The following is a 17,543-nucleotide window of genomic DNA, read 5'->3' as shown; positions in this document are numbered from 1 at the left end:
CCCCCTGCATAAACTGGGTGAGTTAGTGTACTTCTGTTTACTGGGAATCACCTGCATAGAACTGGGTGAGTTAGTTGTACTTCTGTTTTACTGGGAATCACCTGCGTAGAACTGCGTTACTTTAATTAATTACATTTACTTTTATCGTTTAGCAGACGCTTTTAGTCAGAGCATTGGTAGGTAGGTACTACTCTTTGACTCCCTGTAGAGCAGAAAGCCTGCAATTTAACCCTCTGTGTAGAAATTATTTTGGACATATCAGGAGGACTCATTACTTGTTAGGATAACCTACTGTTTTGGCCTGGCTCAGAATGTCAAACAAATAGACCATACAGTTGAAGTCGGAGTTTACTACAACCTTAGCCAAATACATTTAAACTCAGTTTTTCACAATTCCTGACATTTAATCCTAGTAAAAATTCCCTGTCTTAGGTCAGTTAGGATACACCACTTTATTTTAAGAATGTGAAATGTCAGAATAATAGTAGAGAGAGTAATTTATTTCAGATTTTATTTCTTTCATCACATTCCCAGTGGGTCAGAAGTTTACATACACTCAATTAGTATTTGGTAGCGTTGCCTTTAAATTGTTTAACTTGGGTCAACACGTTTCGGGGTGCCTTCCACAAAGCTTCCCACAATAAGTTGGGTGAATGTTGGCCCATTCCTCCTGACAGAGCGGGGTGTAAACTGAGTTAGGTTTGTAGGCCTCCTTGCTCGCACACGCTTTTTCAGTTCTGCCCACAATTTGTCTTAGGGTTGAGGTCAGGGCTTTGTGATGGCCACTCCTTGACTTTGTTGTCCTTAAGCCATTTTGCCACAACTTTGGAAGTATGCTTGGGGTCATTGTCCATTTGGAAGACCCATTTGTAGACCAAGCTTTAACTTCCTGACGATGTCTTGAGATGTTGGCTTCAATATATCCACATCATTTTCCACCTCATGATTGCCATCTATTTTGTGAAGTGTACCAGTCCCTCCTGCAGCACAGCACCCCACAACATGATGCCTACCCCCATGTGCTTCACGGTTGGGGATGGTGTTCTTCGGCTTGCAAAGCCTCACCCCTTTTTCCTCCAAACATAACGCTGGTCATTATGACCAACAGTTCTATTTTTTGTTTGCATCAGATAAGAGGACATTTCTCCAAAAGTACGATCTTTGTCCCATGTGCACTGCAAACCGTGTACTGGATTTTTATATGGTGGTTTTGGAGGCAGTGGCTTCTCTTTGGCTGAGCGGCCTTTCACGGTTAATGTCGATATAGGACTCGTTTTACTGTGGATATAGATCCTTTTGTACCTGTTCCCTCAGCATTTCACAAGGTCCTTTGCTGTTGTTCTGGGATATTATTTGCACTTTTCGCAACCGAAGTACGTTCATCTCTAGGAGACAGAAACAACGTCTCCTCCTGAGGCGGTAGTGACGGCTACGTGGTCCCATGGTGTTTACTTGCGTACTATTGTTTGTACAGATGAACGTGGTACCTTCAGGGTTTGGAAATTGCTCCCAAGGTGAACCAGACTTGTGGAGGTCTACAATTTATCTTTCTGAGGTATTGGCTGATTTCTTTTGCTTTTCCCATGGTGTCAAGCAAAGAGGCACTGAGTTTGATGGTAGGCCTTGAAATACATCCACAGGTACACCTTCAATTGACTCAAATGATGTCAATTATCTTATCAGAAGCTTCTAAAGCCATGACATCATTTTCTGGAATTTTCCAAGCTGTTTAAAGGCACAGTCAACTTAGTGTATGTAAACTTGTGACCCACTGGAATTGTGAAACAGTGAATTATAAGTGAAATYATCMGTCTGTAAACAATTGTTGGAAAAATTACTTGTCATGCACAAAGTAGATGTCCTAACCGACTTTCCAAAACTATAGTTTGTTAACAACAAATTTGTGGAGTGGTTGAAAAACGAGTTTTAATGACTCCAACCTAAGTGTATGTGAACTTCCGAATTCAACAGTAGCTACACCATCTGGCGAGAGGAATGACACTCCTTCACATTGTTGCTCAGTCCTGTTTTTCATGTGATTTAGTMTGGCCCTTTATTTCAGACACTGCATGTGAAATTGCACTCACTCACACTTATATACAAACAGACAGATAATGGGAATTACTAGGTCAGTAGTATCTCTTATCTTTCCTATTGGTCAACCAGATATGAACTCCCTCCTAACTCTCTCTCCCCCTCCATAGCGGAACGGAAACCTCCGCTGTTCAACATGAACGCTATGAGTGCCTTATATCACATTGCCCAGAACGACTCTCCCACGCTGCAGTCCAACGAGTGGTAAGTCCTCACCATCCCTCTGCTGAGCTGTGTGACCACACACACACACACACACACACACAAAACCTCTCGCAGCCCTCTAATTCCCAGTCAAAGTACACTACATGACCAAAAGTATGTGGACACCTGCTCGTCGAACATCTCATTCCAAAATCATGGGCATTAATATGGAGTTGGTCCCCCCTTTGCTACTATAACAGCCTCCACTCTTCTGGTAAGGCTTTCCACTAGATGTTGGAATGTTGCTGCTGGGACTTGCTTCCATTCAGCCACAAGAGCATTAGTGAGGTCGGGCACTGATGGTGGGTGATTAGGCCTGGCTCGCAGTCGGCATTCCAATTCATCCCAAAGGTGTTCGATGGGATTGAGATCAGGGCTCTGTGCGGGCCAGTAAAATTCTTCCACACCGATCTCAACAAACCATTTCTGTATGGATCTCGCTTTGTGAACGGGGGCATTGTCATGCTGAAACAGGAAAGGGCCTTCCCCAAACTGTTGACCCAAAGTTGGAAGCACAGAATCGTCTAGAATGTCATTGTATGCTGTAGTGTTAAGATTTACATTCACTGGAATTAAGGGGCCTAGCCCCCTACACCATGAAAAATAGTCCCAGACCATTATTCCTCCTCCACCAAACGTTACAGTTGGCATTATGCATTCYGGCAGGTAGCATTGTCCTGGCATCTGCCAAACCCAGATTCATTGGTCGGTCTGCCAAATGGTGAAGTGTGATTTTTAGCATTTCCACTGCTCCATAGTCCAATGGTGGCGAGCTTTACACCACTCCAACCAACACTTGGCATTGTGCATGGTGGTCTTAGGCTTGTGTGTGGCTGCTCGACCATGGAAACCCATTTCGTGAAACTCCCAACGAGCAGTTATTGTGCTGTCGTTGCTTCCAGAGACAGTTTGGGACTTGGTAGTGAGTGTTGCAACCAAGGACAGACATTTATTTTATGCCCTACGCGTTTTAGCACTTTGTGGTCCCGTTCTGTGAGCTTGTGTGGCCTACCACTTCGCGTCTGAGTTGTTGTTGCTCCTAGACGTTTCCACTTCGCAATAGCAGCAATTACAGTTGACCGGGGCAGCTCTAGCAGGGCAGAAATTTGACAAACTGACTTGTTGGAAAGGTGGCATCCTATGACGGTGCCACGTTGAAAGTCACTGAGKTCTTCAGTAAGGCCATTCTACTGCCAATGTTTGTTTATGGAGATTGCTTGGCTGTGTGATTTATTTTATACAACGGGTGTGGATGAAATAGCCGAATCCACTAATTTGAAGGGGTGTACACATACTTTTGTATATATAGTGTATGTTATGTAATTACCTGAGGGGCCTAGCTGAGGCCTATTTAAAGAATCAGGCTCAAGTACACAGGCTTCTACTGTAATCTACCATTCACCAAACCACACTCCGTAGGACGGAGAGGGGGATGGAGAGAGACAGACAGATGGATGGTTATGGAGGAAGCGAGGCAGGGAGAGAGGGATGGAGAGAGACAGACAGATGGGTTTGGAGAGAGCGAGGCAGGGAGAGAGGGATGGAGAGAGACAGACAGATGGGTATGGAGAGAGCGAGTTAGGGAGAGAGAGGAATGGAGGGAGACAGACAGACAGATTGGTATGGAGGTAGCAAGGCAGGTAGAGGGAGAGAGACAGACAGAGAGAGAGATGGTATGGAGGTAGCAAGGCAGGAGAGAGACAGAACAGATGGTATGGAGGTAACAAGGCAGGGAGAGGAGACAGACAGACAGACAGATGGTATGGACAGGGAGAAACGATGTTAGGAGCAGAGAAGAAAATGGAGGGAGACAGACAGACAGATGGTATGGAGGTAGCAAGGCAGGTAGAGGGAGAGAGACATACAGATGGTATGAAGGGAGCGAGGCAGGTAGAGGGAGAGAGACAGACAGACAGACAGATGGTATGGAGGTAACAAGGCAGGTAGAGAGACAGACAGACAGATGGTATGGAGGTAGCAAGGCAGGTAGACAGACAGACAGACATACAGATGGTATGGAGGTAGACAGACAGACAGACAGACAGACAGACAGACAGACAGACAGACAGACAGACAGTATGGAGGGAGCGAGGCAAGGAGAGAGAAGGAAGGATGGACTGAAAGAAGGAAGAGGGAGGCAGAAAGACAGGCAGCAATCACACTAGCCCCCACCCCCTTTCTGATGGTGTAATGACTGCCATAGAAGGAAGATCCAGTCGAATATAACTCTACATGTCAACATTTACAATGACATGGCACTACACCCACTATACAGTAGTATCGCACCATAAAGGTGGGAGTTTGTACTCTACTTGACCCAAGATAGATATAGGACTTATATGGCTCTAGGAATACATTCCTTTCAACAAATACAGTTCCTTATACTACAGCTGAAACAAGTGGCAGCATACGTCACTCTTTACAAGGGGATTTTCCTAAAGGTGTAAGTGTTTTTTCATCGTCCATGTTCCTTACTGAACAGTGCTACTCATTGTTCTCCCGTGTAGGAGTCAATGTGGCAGTTATGAAACCTTAAGCAAGCAGATTCACAAGTTGCGCTCACTCTCCAAGAAATGAGAGTTTGATTTTCTATTCATAATGCAAAGATTATGCACACTTTGACAAACTAGCATTAAAAGAAAGCCCTATCCTTGTACTGAAGAGTGTGTGAAGCAGGGTTATGATCCTACCATAGAGATGCATTATAATAATGTTGCATTTAATTCTGTGGGTGCCCCCTCGTCAGTTGTTGGATGTGTTTCAAACAGGCCTCTGGCATTAACGTAGTCTCTCAGAGCTGAAACTAGCAGAAACATCACCATGCAGCGTTTGTCTTAAAGAAGACAGGTGTCATGTTGACAAGCAATACAGGTGCTCTCTTAACCCTGACTCTGTGTATACTACTGAATGTATGACACTTTGACAGATGAAGGTTGAAAGTGACAGCTTTATGTCTTTATGCTCGTTTCTCCCAAAGAGTTTGATGATGGACTTTCAATAACACTGACAAACATGGTGAATAACTATCGAAGCACCGCTTGGCCRTGACTCTGGTTTGAAAGGTGGGAAAGTGGATGTTGACTACTATTGCCTATAGTGCCTGGCTTAATCATTGTTGCATTCTGTTTTCTTCCGTCCCTCCGCTCCACCTCTCCACCCCTCTATCCTTCTACGAGGTCGGACCCCTTCCGGAGCTTCGTTGACTGCTGCCTCCTCAAAATTCCTCAGGACAGACCCTCGTCTGGGGAGCTGCTGAGAGTGAGTGCACTTCCTGTTATTTCTGACACCTCACTTCCTGTGTCAGTCTCTCAAAGACCGTCTGGATGAGTGCATCCCAAATGGTATCCTATTGACTATATAGRGCACTACTTTTGACCAGAGCTCTATGGGTAATAGTGCACTAAGAAGGGAATAGGGTGCCATTCTGGACGTATTTTTGATGACTCACTGCCTCCCACAGCTCTAGAGAAAATATGAATCAAAGATTCCACAGCGGTTATTCCACACACATACACGSACACTGGTTCCACAGGGGTTATGGTTTTGTTGTTTTGTGTTTTTGAACTTTATTTGACATTTTTTGCTGTGCTACACCTGGTGTTAGAGGTTGATAAAGCTTCAAGTGTACGCTTGCCTGTCTGTGGACCCACTAAACATTCTGACCAAGCCCCCTTGACGCACAATGAAAGCTGAAGTCAGCCCCAATAGACGCCCATGAGTTAGAGCACAAAAGCACAGTCACACAGTCTTTGTCATTTGTACGTCCTGATCTGCCAATACACTGTGCTCACCTGTGTTCATTGTGTGCATGTGCGTGTGTGTAAGATGAAGATGGCTCGGACAGACATGGCAGCGCTGCTTCTAGCTCCTAAGCAACTTTGCYGTATTTGTTTTTTTTGTGTGTTATTTCTTACATTATTAGCACAGAACGTTTTTTGTGTTATTACATACAGCCGGAAATAACTTTTGGATATCAGAGCGGCGGTAACTCACCACCATTACGACCAGGAATACGACTTTCCCAAATTGGATCCTTTGTTCTTACCTCCCAGGGCAATTTAACTTATCCCAGACGCCYCTCCAAGACGCCGCCGGCTGAGAAGWGGTWTTCGGAGTGGACTTCTAGACCTCCTCAGGAGGCYTGCACACCATCCACCGCTTCCGAGTATATTACTTGCTAATGTTCAGTCTCTGGATAATAAAGTAGACGAGCTCAGGGCGAGGATCTCCTTCCAGAGAAACATCAGGGACTGTAACATACAACATACTCTGTTTCACGGAATCATGGCTCTCTCCGGATATAKTGTGRCCGTCCATACAGTCAGCTGGTTTCTCAGTACATCGCGCAGACAAGAATAAAGAACTCTCCGCGAAGYAGAAAGGCGTGGGTGTYMGTTTCATMATTAACTACTCATGGTTGATTGTGATAACATACAGAAACTCAAGTCCTTTTGTTCACCCGACYTAGAATACCTCACAATCAAATGCAGACCCTATTACCTCCCAAGAGAATTCTCTGCGGTTATAGTCACAGCCGTGTATATTCCCCCTCAAGCCGATACCAAYACAGCCCGCAAGGAACTACACTGGACTTTGTGCAACCACATATCCTGAGGCCGCGTTAATTGTAGCTGTGGATTTTAACAAAAAACGCTACCGAAGTTCTATCATATCAACACATTGAATCTAGTACTTGCGCTGCTAAAACACTCGAGCACTGCTACTCCAACTTCCGGGATGCCTACAAGGCCCTCCCCCGCCCTCCCTTCGGCAAATCAGATCATAATTTTGCTCATCCCTTCCTATAGGCAGAAACTCAAGCAGGAAGTACCCGTGCTAAGGTCTATTCAATGCTGGTCTGACCAATCGGAATCCATGATTTAAGATTATTTTGATCACTCAGACTGGGATATGTTCCGGGTAGCCTCTGAGAATAACATTGATGTATACACTGACATGGTGACTGAGTTCATCAGGAAGTGTATAGCGGATGTTGTTCCCACTGTGAATATTAAAACCTACCCAAATCAGAAACCGTGGCTAGATGGGAGCATTCACGCAAAACTGAAAGAGCAAACCACCYCATTTAACCATAGCAAGGTGACTGGGAATATGGTTGAATACAAACAGTGTAGTTATTCCCTCCATAATGCTATCAAACAGGCAAAATGTCAGTACAAAGTGGAATCGCAATTCAACGGCTCAGACACGAGACGTATGTGGAAGGGTCTGCAGACAATCATGGATTACAAAGGGAAAACCAGCCACGTCGAGGACACCGACGTCTTGCTCCCGGACAAGCTAAACACCTTCGCCCTCTTTGAGGATAACACAGTGCCACCAACGCGGCCCGCTCCCAAGGACTGTGACTTCTCGTTCTCCGTGGCCGATGTGAAAAAAACATTTAAACATGTTAACCCTCGCAAGTCTGTCGGCCCAGACGGCATCTCTAGCCGCGTCCTCAGAGCATGCACAGACCAGCTGGCTGGAATGTTTACGGACATATTCAATCTCTCCCTATCCCAGACTACTGTCCCCACTTGCTTCAAGATGTCCACTATTGTTCCTGTACCCAAGAAAGCAAAGGTAACTAAACAAAATGACTATTGTCTCGTAGCACTCACTTCTGTCATCATGAAGTGCTTTGAGTGGCTAGTTACCTGACACCATAGACCCACTTCAATTTGCATACCTCCCCAATAGATCCACAGATGATGCAATTGCCATCGCACTGCACACTGCCCTATCCCATCTGGACAAGAGGAATACCTATGTAAGAATGCTGTTCATTGACTATAGCTCAGCCTTCAACACCATAGTACGTCCAAGCTCATCATTAAGATCATGGCCCTGGGTCTGAACTCCGTCCTGTGCAACTGGGTCCTGGACTTCCTGACGGGCCACCCCCAGATGGTGAACGTATGAAACAACACCTCCACTTCGCTGATCCTCAACACTGGGGCCCCACAAGGATGCATGCTCAGCCCCCTCCTGTACTCCCTGTTCACCCATAACTGCGTGGCCYCGCATGCCTGAACTCAATCATCGAGTTTGCAGACGACACATCAGTTGTAGGCATGATTACCAACAATGACGAGACAGCCAGGAGGTGAGGCAACCTCAGGCGGCTGAAGAAATTTGTCTTGTCCCCTCAAATCAAATCAAAATCAAATCAAAGTTTATTTTTCACGTGCGCTGAATACAACAGGTTTAGTAGACCTTACAGTGAAATGCTTACTTACATGCTCTAACCAATAGTGCAAAAAAGGTATTAGGTGAACAATAGGTAGGTAAAGAAATAAAATGACAGTAAAAAGACAGGCAATATACAGTAGCGAGGCTATAAAAGTAGCGAGGCTACATACAGACACCGGTTAGTTAGGCTGGTTGAGGTAGTATGTACATGTAGATATGGTTAAAGTGACTATGCATATATGATGAATAGAGAGTAGCAGTAGCGTAAAAGAGGCGGTGGTGGGTGGGACACAATGCAGATAGCCCGGTTAGCCAATGTACAGGAGCACTGGTTGGTCGGGCCAATTGAGGTAGTATGTACATGAATGTATAATTAAAGTGACTATGCATATATGATCAACAGAGAGTAGCAGCAGCGTAAAAAGAGGGGTTGGGGGGGCACACAATGCAAATAGTCCGGGTAGCCATTTGATTACCTGTTCAGGAGTCTTATGGCTTGGGGGTAAAAACTGTTGAGAAGCCTTTTTGTTCTAGACTTGGCACTCCGGTACCGCTTGCCATGCGGTAGTAGAGAGAACAGTCTATGACTGGGGTGGCTGGGGTCTTTGACAATTTTTAGGGCTTTCCTCTGACACCGCCTGGTGTAGAGGTCCTGGATGGCAGGCAGCTTAGCCCCAGTGATGTACTACCCTCTGTACTATGTACTACCCTCTGTAGTGCCTTGCGGTCAGAGGCCGAGCAATTGCCGTAACAGGCAGTGATGCAACCAGTCAGGATGCTCACGATMTTGCAGCTGTAGAACCCATGCCAAATCATTTTAGTTTCCTGAGGGGGAATAGGCTTTGTCGTGCCCTCTTCACGACTGTCTTGGTGTGTTTGGACCATTCTAGTTTGTTGTTGATGTGGACACCAAGGAACTTGAAGCTCTCAACCTGCTCCACTACAGCCCCGTTGATGAGAATGGGGGCGTGCTCYGTCCTCCTTTTCCTGTAGTCCACAAAAATCTCCTTAGTCTTGGTTACGTTGAGGGATAGGTTGTTATTCTGGCACCACCCGGCCAGGTCTCTGACTTCCTCCCTATAGGCTGTCTCGTCGTTGTCGGTGATCAGGCCTACCACTGTGTGTTGTCTGCAAACTTAATGATGGTGTTGGAGTCATGCCTGGCCATGCAGTCGTGGGTGTTCCTTTTGTCCAGGTGGGAAAGGGCAGTGTGGAGTGCAATAGAGATTGCATCATCTGTGGATCTGTTTGGGCGGGTATGCAAATTGGAGTGGGTCTAGGGTTTCTGGGATATGGTGTTGTGAGCCATTACCAGCCTTTCAAAGCACTTCATGGCTACAGACGTGAGTGCTACGGGTCTGTAGTCATTTAGGCAGGTTGCCTTTGTGTTCTTGGGCACAGGACTATGGTGGTCTGCTTGAAACATGTTGGTATTACAGACTTAATCAGAGACGTTGAAAATGTCAGTGAAGACACTGCCAGTTGGTCAGTAAATGCCCGGAGCACACATCCTGGTAATTCGTCTGGCCCCGCAGCCTTATGTATGTTGGCCTGTTTAAAGGTCTTACTCACGTCGGCTACGGAGAGCGTGATCACACAGTCGTCCGGAACAGCTGATGCTCTCATGCATGCCTCAGTGTTGCTTGCCTCGAAGCGAGCATAGAAGTGATTTAGCTCGTCTGGTAMGCTCGTTTCACTGGACAGCTCTCGGCTGTGCTTCCCTTTGTAGTCTGTAATAGTTTGCAAGCACTGTCCTGCCCTTAGCCCTTAGACCCTCACCAACTTTTACAGATGTACAATTGAYAGCATCCTGTCGGGATGTATRGCCACCTGGTACGGCAACTASAACCCCCGCAACCGCAGGGCTCTCTAGAGGATGGTGCGGTCTGCCRAACGCATCACCGGGGGCACACTGCCTGCCCTCCAGGACACCTACATCACCCGATGTCACAGGAAGGCCAAAAGGATCAAGGACATCAATCACCCGAGCCACGGCATGTTCACCCCGCTATCATCCAGAAGGCGTGGTCAGTACAGGTGCATCAAAGCTGGGACTGAGAGACTGAAGAACAGCTTCTATCTGAAGGCCATCAGATTGTTAAATAGCGTTAAATCCGGCTACCACCTGGTTACTCAACCCTGCACCTTAGAAGCTGCTGCCCTATTGACATAGACATGGAATCACTGGTCACTTTAATGTTTACATACTGCTTTACTCATTTCATATGTATGCTGTATTCTATTCTATGTATTTTAGTCAATGCCACTCCGACATTGCTCGTCCTAATATTTATATATATTTCTTAACTCCATTCTTTTACTTTACATTAGAGTGCATTGTTGTGAATTGTTATATATTACTGCACTGRTGGTGCTAGGAACACAAGCATTTCGCTACACCCACAATAACATCTGCTAAATATGTGTATGTGACCAATCATTTTATTTTATTTTGTGTGTTAATTTGTGCATGTTGTGTTCATTGTGTGCCTGGCTGTGTAATGGAGAGTTMATATTTTAATTTGTTTGGCCGACAGGTAATCCAAACGGCCTGCTAAGGGTTTTACGTTCTTGGTTATTTGTCACTCTCACTCTCCAGGGTTCCAGCCAGGGGGCTTGTCATTTTTTATCTGGCTGCCCAGGGAGTGTAGGGGTTAGTAGGCTGGAGGGGATGAGACAGTGGGGGGCTTGTCTGGGTAGATGTTGTACCTTTAGGTGGAGATCTAGGATCAGCTTTTCCTCCCCCAAATCCTGACCTTAATTAATTATTATAACCTTAACTATTAGTGAGGRTGACCTTGGGCCAGTGTCTAGTAGGCAACTTCCTCCTAATCTGAGTCGGGCAGYGGGCATCCACATCACTGCCCCTCGAGCCCCTAATTAAAACACACACYCTCATTACCCGCCGCCCCTCTTTGAGCTCTTTAGGAGTCAGGTCACTAATCTGTGCCACTGTGCTGTCAACAGATGCTTTCCCTTCAGGTTCCACTTCCACTGAGTGAGAAAATGACAGACGCCCTGTTATTGTAACAGTGAGAGGTTAGCATATTTTAGGGTTATGAAATTTGTGTGTCTAACTTTCTCACTCATCGTTATTCACGATTCATTCAGGATTATCTGTAATCATGGTGGCATCCACATTAACATAGATGTGTTTAGTAACACATATTCTTATTTACTAATAAAGTGACACAATACATTATTTACGATTTAATTTCTATTGGGCACAAAATAATGTGAAACACAACCAAAAAAAAAAGCTGGGACCAGTGAAAAAACAAGCGGATGCATCTCATTCTCTCCTTTTCCCCTTCTCTCTCCAAGCCCCCTGGTCCATGGGAGCTCTCACTCACTTGTTCAGTCCCTCTCTCTCTCTCTCTCTCTCCGTCCGTTTGTTTGAAAATGGGAAAATGTGTCATCTCTATTTCCAGAGTATGATGTCATCAGTGTGCTGCTGAATGAGAGAGTATTTTACATTACCCAGCCAGTATCTTTCAGATAGGTGTGCAGGGAGACACACAGGCATTGCATACATCACATTTCATTTAGCAAATATTTTTTGTGTGTGGGTGGGTGGCGGCTTGAGCCTTTTGGGGGCCCAAAGCAAGAATTGGTTGGTGGGCCCCCTACCTCARGGCAAAACATTTTAGTTGTKCGCCTCTTGARGGAATTTTTCCATGGAACYTYGAGAAAATGTGCAGTTTTAAAGCAAGTTTTCTGCAATTTTATAACATTTCATGCAATTCGACCCATTTTACCATGGGGTGGAGAGACATTTTTGCAATWACTAAGCTAATTTCCTGCAATTGTCCACATTTAGTGTTGACTTATGCCATGTCAGTATGATATCTGAGTGAAAATGACTGACAAAATCAATGGGGGTCCCCTGGCAGGCGTGGGGCGGGCTAACGTCTGTCCATTCTGTCCTTTAGTCTATTGGGATGTATTCCTGCTATAAACCTAGATAGGTACTCTATCTAGGTTGAATAACCCACAGGCGCCCTCCTAGTGACCAATGGACATAGAGCATTTTTCAAAAGGAGATTGTTCTTTCAAGATAGAAATCACATGTATTGATATACAGTGATCCCTCGCCACTTTTCGCGGTTCACTTTCGCGGATTTCGCTATTTTCGCGGATTGTCATAATGCAATTTTTTTTTTTTTTTTTTGGTGGCATTGTGCTCTGCATTTGATTCGTCTAAAAACTCAGCTCCGCGCTTCTTTGTATCAAAACATGCTTACGAATTGTGGCTATCATTTTGTCGTCTCGTGCAGTTAATGTGTACGTACTATTAAAACAGCTTGGCAAATTTTACCAATTAAGTTGGGCCCAAATTAATCTTGTAAATTTCGAAACATCTCTCTAAAACCCATAATGTCGACGAAACGGCCTGGACCGACAGCACCTGCGGATGGGCCCAAACGGCGAAGAAGGAGAACACTGGCAGAGCGCAGTCAGGATGAAGCGGCCAGTCCCTGAAAGAGCAGTGAAACGGCCCTATCACGTGAGTCACTGTATTTGTATACATGTTAGATAGTTGCTAATTGGTAAAAAAAAAAAAAAAAGTTTTTTCTATTTCGGCGAATTTCACTATCGGCGGGTCATTTTCGGAACGTAACCCCCGCGATAAATACGAGGGTTACTGTATACCAGTACGCAGTCAAAAGTTTGGACACATACTACATTCCAGGGTTTTTTCTTTATTTGTACTATTTTCTACATTGTAGAATAATAGTGAAGACATGAAAAACTATGAAATAACACATTGGAATCGTAACCAAAAAGTGTTAAACAAATCAAAATATATTTTATATATGAGATTATTCAAGGTAGCCACCCTTTGCCTTGATGACAGCTTTGCACACTCTTGGCATTCTCTTAACCAGCTTCATGAGGTAGTCACCTGGATGCATTTCAATTATAGGTGTGCCTTGATAAAAGTTCATTTGTAGAATTTCTTTCCTTCTTAATGTTGTGACAAGTTAGGGATGGTATACAGAAGATAGACCTAATTGGTAAAAAGACCAAGTCCATATTATGGCAAGAAGAGCTCAAATAAGCGAAGAGAAARGACAATCCATCATTACTTTAAGACATGAAGGTCAGTCAATCTGGAAGTTCTTCAAGTGCAGTCGCAGAAACCATCAAGCGCTATGATGAAACTGGCTCTGAGGACCGCCACAGGAAAGAAAGACCCAGAGTTACCTCTGCTGCAGAGGATAAGTTCATTKGAGTTACCAGCCTCAGAAATTGCAACCAAATAAATGCTTCACTGAGTTCAAGTAAKAGACACATCTCAACATTAACTGTTCAGAGMAGACTGCGTGAACCAGGCCTTCATGGTTGKATTMCTGCAAAGAAACCACTACTATAGGACACCAATAATAAGAAGAGACTTGCTTGGGCCAAGAAACACAWGCAATGGACATTARACCGGTGGWAATCTGTCCTTTTGGGCCATATTTGAGATTTTTGGAGTAGGTAAATGGATGATCTCCGCATGTGTGGTTCCCACTATGAAGCATGGAGGAGGAGGTGTGATGGTGTGGGGTTGCTTTGCTGGTGACACTGTCAGTGATTTTTTTTTAAATCTTCAAGGCACACTTAACCGATCCTCCACCAAATTTCACAGTGGGTGCGAGGCACTGTGGCMTGTAGGCCTCTCCAGGTCCCGCACCCACTGTGAAATTTTGTGGAGGATCGGTGATGATCTGGGGGTGCTTCAGCAAGGCTGGAATTGGCAGATTTGTCTTGGTGAAGAACGCATGAATCAAGCCACGTACAAGGTTGTCCTGTAAGAAAACTTGCTTCCTTCTGCTCTGACAATGTTCCCCAACTCTGAGGATTATTTTTTTCCAGCAGGACAATGCTCCATGCCACACAGCCAAGTCAATCAAGGTGTGGATGGAGGACCACCAGATCAAGACCTTGTCATGTCCAGCCCAATCTCCAGACCTGAACCCCATTGAAAACATCTGGAATGTGATCAAGAGGAAGATAGATGGTCACAAGTCATCAAACAAAGCCGAGCTGCTTGAATTTTTTTGCGCCGGGAGTGGCATAAAGTCACCCAACATCAATGTGAAAGACTGGTGGAGAGCAGGCTAAGACACATGAAAGCTGTGATTGAAAATCAGGGTTATTCCACCAAATATTGATTTCTGAACTCTTCCTAAGTGAAAACATTATATTGTGTTGTTTAAAAATGTATATGAACTTATTTTCTTTGCATTATTCGAGGTCTGACAACACTGCATATTTTTTGTTATTCTGACCAGTTGTCATTTTCTGCAAATATATGCTCTAAATGACAATATTTTAATTTGGAATTTGGGAGAAATGTTGTCAGTAGTTTATAGAATAAAACAATGTTCATTTTACCCAAACACATACCTATAAATAGTAAAACCAGAGAAGAGCTGTGTATATACACTACCGTTCAAAAGTTTGGGGTCACTTAGAAATTCCTTGTGTTTGAAAGAAAGCACATTTTTTGTCCATTACAATAACACCAAATTGATCAGAAATACAGTGTAGACATTGTTAATGTTGTAAATGACTATTGTAGCTGGAAACGGCAGATTTTTAATGGAATATCTACATAGGCGTACAGAGGCCCATTATCCGCAACCATCACTCCTGTGTTACAATAGCACGTTGTGTTAGCTAATCCAAGTGTATCATTTTAAAAGGCTAATTGATCATTAGAAAACCCTTTTGCAATTATGTTAGCACAGCTGAAAACTGTTGTTCTGATTAAAGAAGCAATAAAACTGGCCTTTAGACTAGTTGAGTATCTGGAGCSTCGGCATTTGTGGGTTCGATTACAGGCTCAAAATGGCCAGAAACAAAGAACTTTCTTCTGAAACTCGTTAGTCTATTCTGTTGTGAGAAATGAAGGCTATTCCATGTGAGAAATTGCCAAGAAACTGAAGATCTCGTACAACGCTGTGTCCTACTCCCTTCACAGAACAGTGCAAACTGGCTCTAACCAGAATAGAAAGAGGAGTGGGAGGCCCCGGTGCACAACTGAGCAAGAGGACAAGTACATTAGAGTGTCTAGTTTGAGACAGACGCCTCACAAGTCCTCAACTGGCAGCTTCATTAAATAGTACCCCCAAAACACCAATCTCAATGGTACTCATGGACCCTGACCTCTACCTCAGGGGTCCCAAACTTTTTTGGCCCATGACCCRATTTTGATATCTGAAAATTCTCGCGACCCCAACCATGTGAAAAACATTATGGAATTAACAGCCAATGTTATCTTTTTTATTTGGGGCTATGGAAGTCAATTGAAAAAACATTCTAACAGTATTTCTGATTGTCTTTTCAACTCACCATCACATACTTTTAATGTGGCACTATGACAGTCACTATCTCACTAATGGGTGTACTTGATGCGAGTCGCGTCAGAGCTTCTCAAAGTCTGGGGGCGTGGTCGACAGTGTGCACCTTAACTCTGCGGTTACATCCAACCTGGATGGATATTTAGTTTTAATGCAGACGAGAGTACTGAATCCAGCTTCACATAGATATGAGCTGGTGATGGTTACCATGAGTTTTATGGTGCTACAAGACAACTGGGAACTCTGAAAAATACAACGTGGAAGCATGATGTCAGTGATCTTAAGGTCGGAAAGTCGGAGCTCTAGAAAGAGGCCCAAGATTCAGAGTTCCCAGTTGTCTTGAACGCACTGACGTTGGAATACTGAGATTTCAGAGTTCCCAGTTGTTTTGAACGCAGCAGGGTGTTCCCGACAGGGTGTTCCCGACAGGGTGTTCCCTTTGAGTCATGAACCAAAACTCCTCTGTTGTGACCCGTGAATGTATTCAGTCACATAACGGCTCGATCAGCTGTTTAATTTCACTTACCGGCATGTCAACTGAGCCAGGGTCACAGTCAAACGGATTGGGAAGTAGGTCCCAAAGTGCCCTTCCAGGTGTTGGAGGTGAGCAGTCATCACTCATGTGGGACACTTACTGATGCTGTTTTCTATTAGAAACATGCACAGCCGAGGGTAGGGMGCATGGCTCGCTTTTGAAAGACTCTCTCTCCAATAAGAATTATATCCTCTGAATCCACTGATTCGGTCACTCATCTGTAGAATGTTTTTGTATTTCCCCTGCAAGCTTGCATTCAGTTCGTTCAGTTTACCAAATATGTATGTTACATAGGCAAGGAGACACATTTTATTTTCATTACAAAGAAAGTCAGGCAAGTCTGTTTTTATACATCCATTGTGAATGACAACAGTTATTCTCTCAATGCGAAAAATCTTTCCAATACTCCCCCTCGATAACTACCAAGCCTCGGTATGAAATAGTGCATTGTCCTGCTCTGATCCCGTATCTAAACGCAACAGTTCATGTCAGGAAATCGGTCAATTGAAATAAATAAATTTGGCCCTAATCTATGGATTTCACGACTGGGAATACAGATATGCATTGGTTCCGTCACAGATACCTTGTGACCACCATTTGCCTCATGCAGCGCGACACATCTCCTTCACATAGAGTTGATCAGCCTGTTGATTGTGGCCTGTGGAATGTTGTGCCACTCCTCTTCAATGGCTATGGAAAGATGTTGGATATTGGCGGGAACTGGAACACGCTGTCGTACACGTCGATCCAGAGCATCCCAAACATGCTCAATGGGTGACATGTCTGGTGAGTATGCAGGCTATTGGACCATTTTCAGCTTCCAGGAATTGTGTACAAATCCTTGCGACATGGGGTCTTGCATTCGTTGTCTGTAGCTTARGCCTGSCCATACCWTAACCCTACCGCCACCATGCGACACTCTATTTACATTAGCAAACCACTCGCCCGCAAAACGCCATACACGCTGTCTGCCATTTGCCCGGTACAGTTGTAACCGGGATGCATCCATGAAGACTTCACCTCTCTAGCATGCCAGTGGCCATTAAAGGTGAGAATTTGCCCCCTGAAGTCTGTTACGACGCCGAACTGTAGTCAAGTCAAGACCCTGGTGAGGGCGACGAGTATGCAGATGAGCTTCCCTGAGAGAGTTTCTGACAGTTTGT

General features: G+C 44.6%; 1 pseudogene; it reads left to right on the top strand.

The window, feature by feature from the left end:
* The window catches only part of LOC111957590 (serine/threonine-protein kinase TAO3-like), a 130,463-nt pseudogene that overhangs the window by 80,601 nt on the left and 32,319 nt on the right, over positions 1-17,543 (top strand).

The sequence above is a fragment of the Salvelinus sp. IW2-2015 genome, linkage group LG33 (assembly GCF_002910315.2).
Source record: "Salvelinus sp. IW2-2015 linkage group LG33, ASM291031v2, whole genome shotgun sequence".
In the NCBI taxonomy this organism is placed as follows: domain Eukaryota; kingdom Metazoa; phylum Chordata; class Actinopteri; order Salmoniformes; family Salmonidae; genus Salvelinus; species Salvelinus sp. IW2-2015.
Note: the sequence above shows the minus strand (reverse complement) of the source record. Positions and strands in the feature narration are given on the sequence as shown.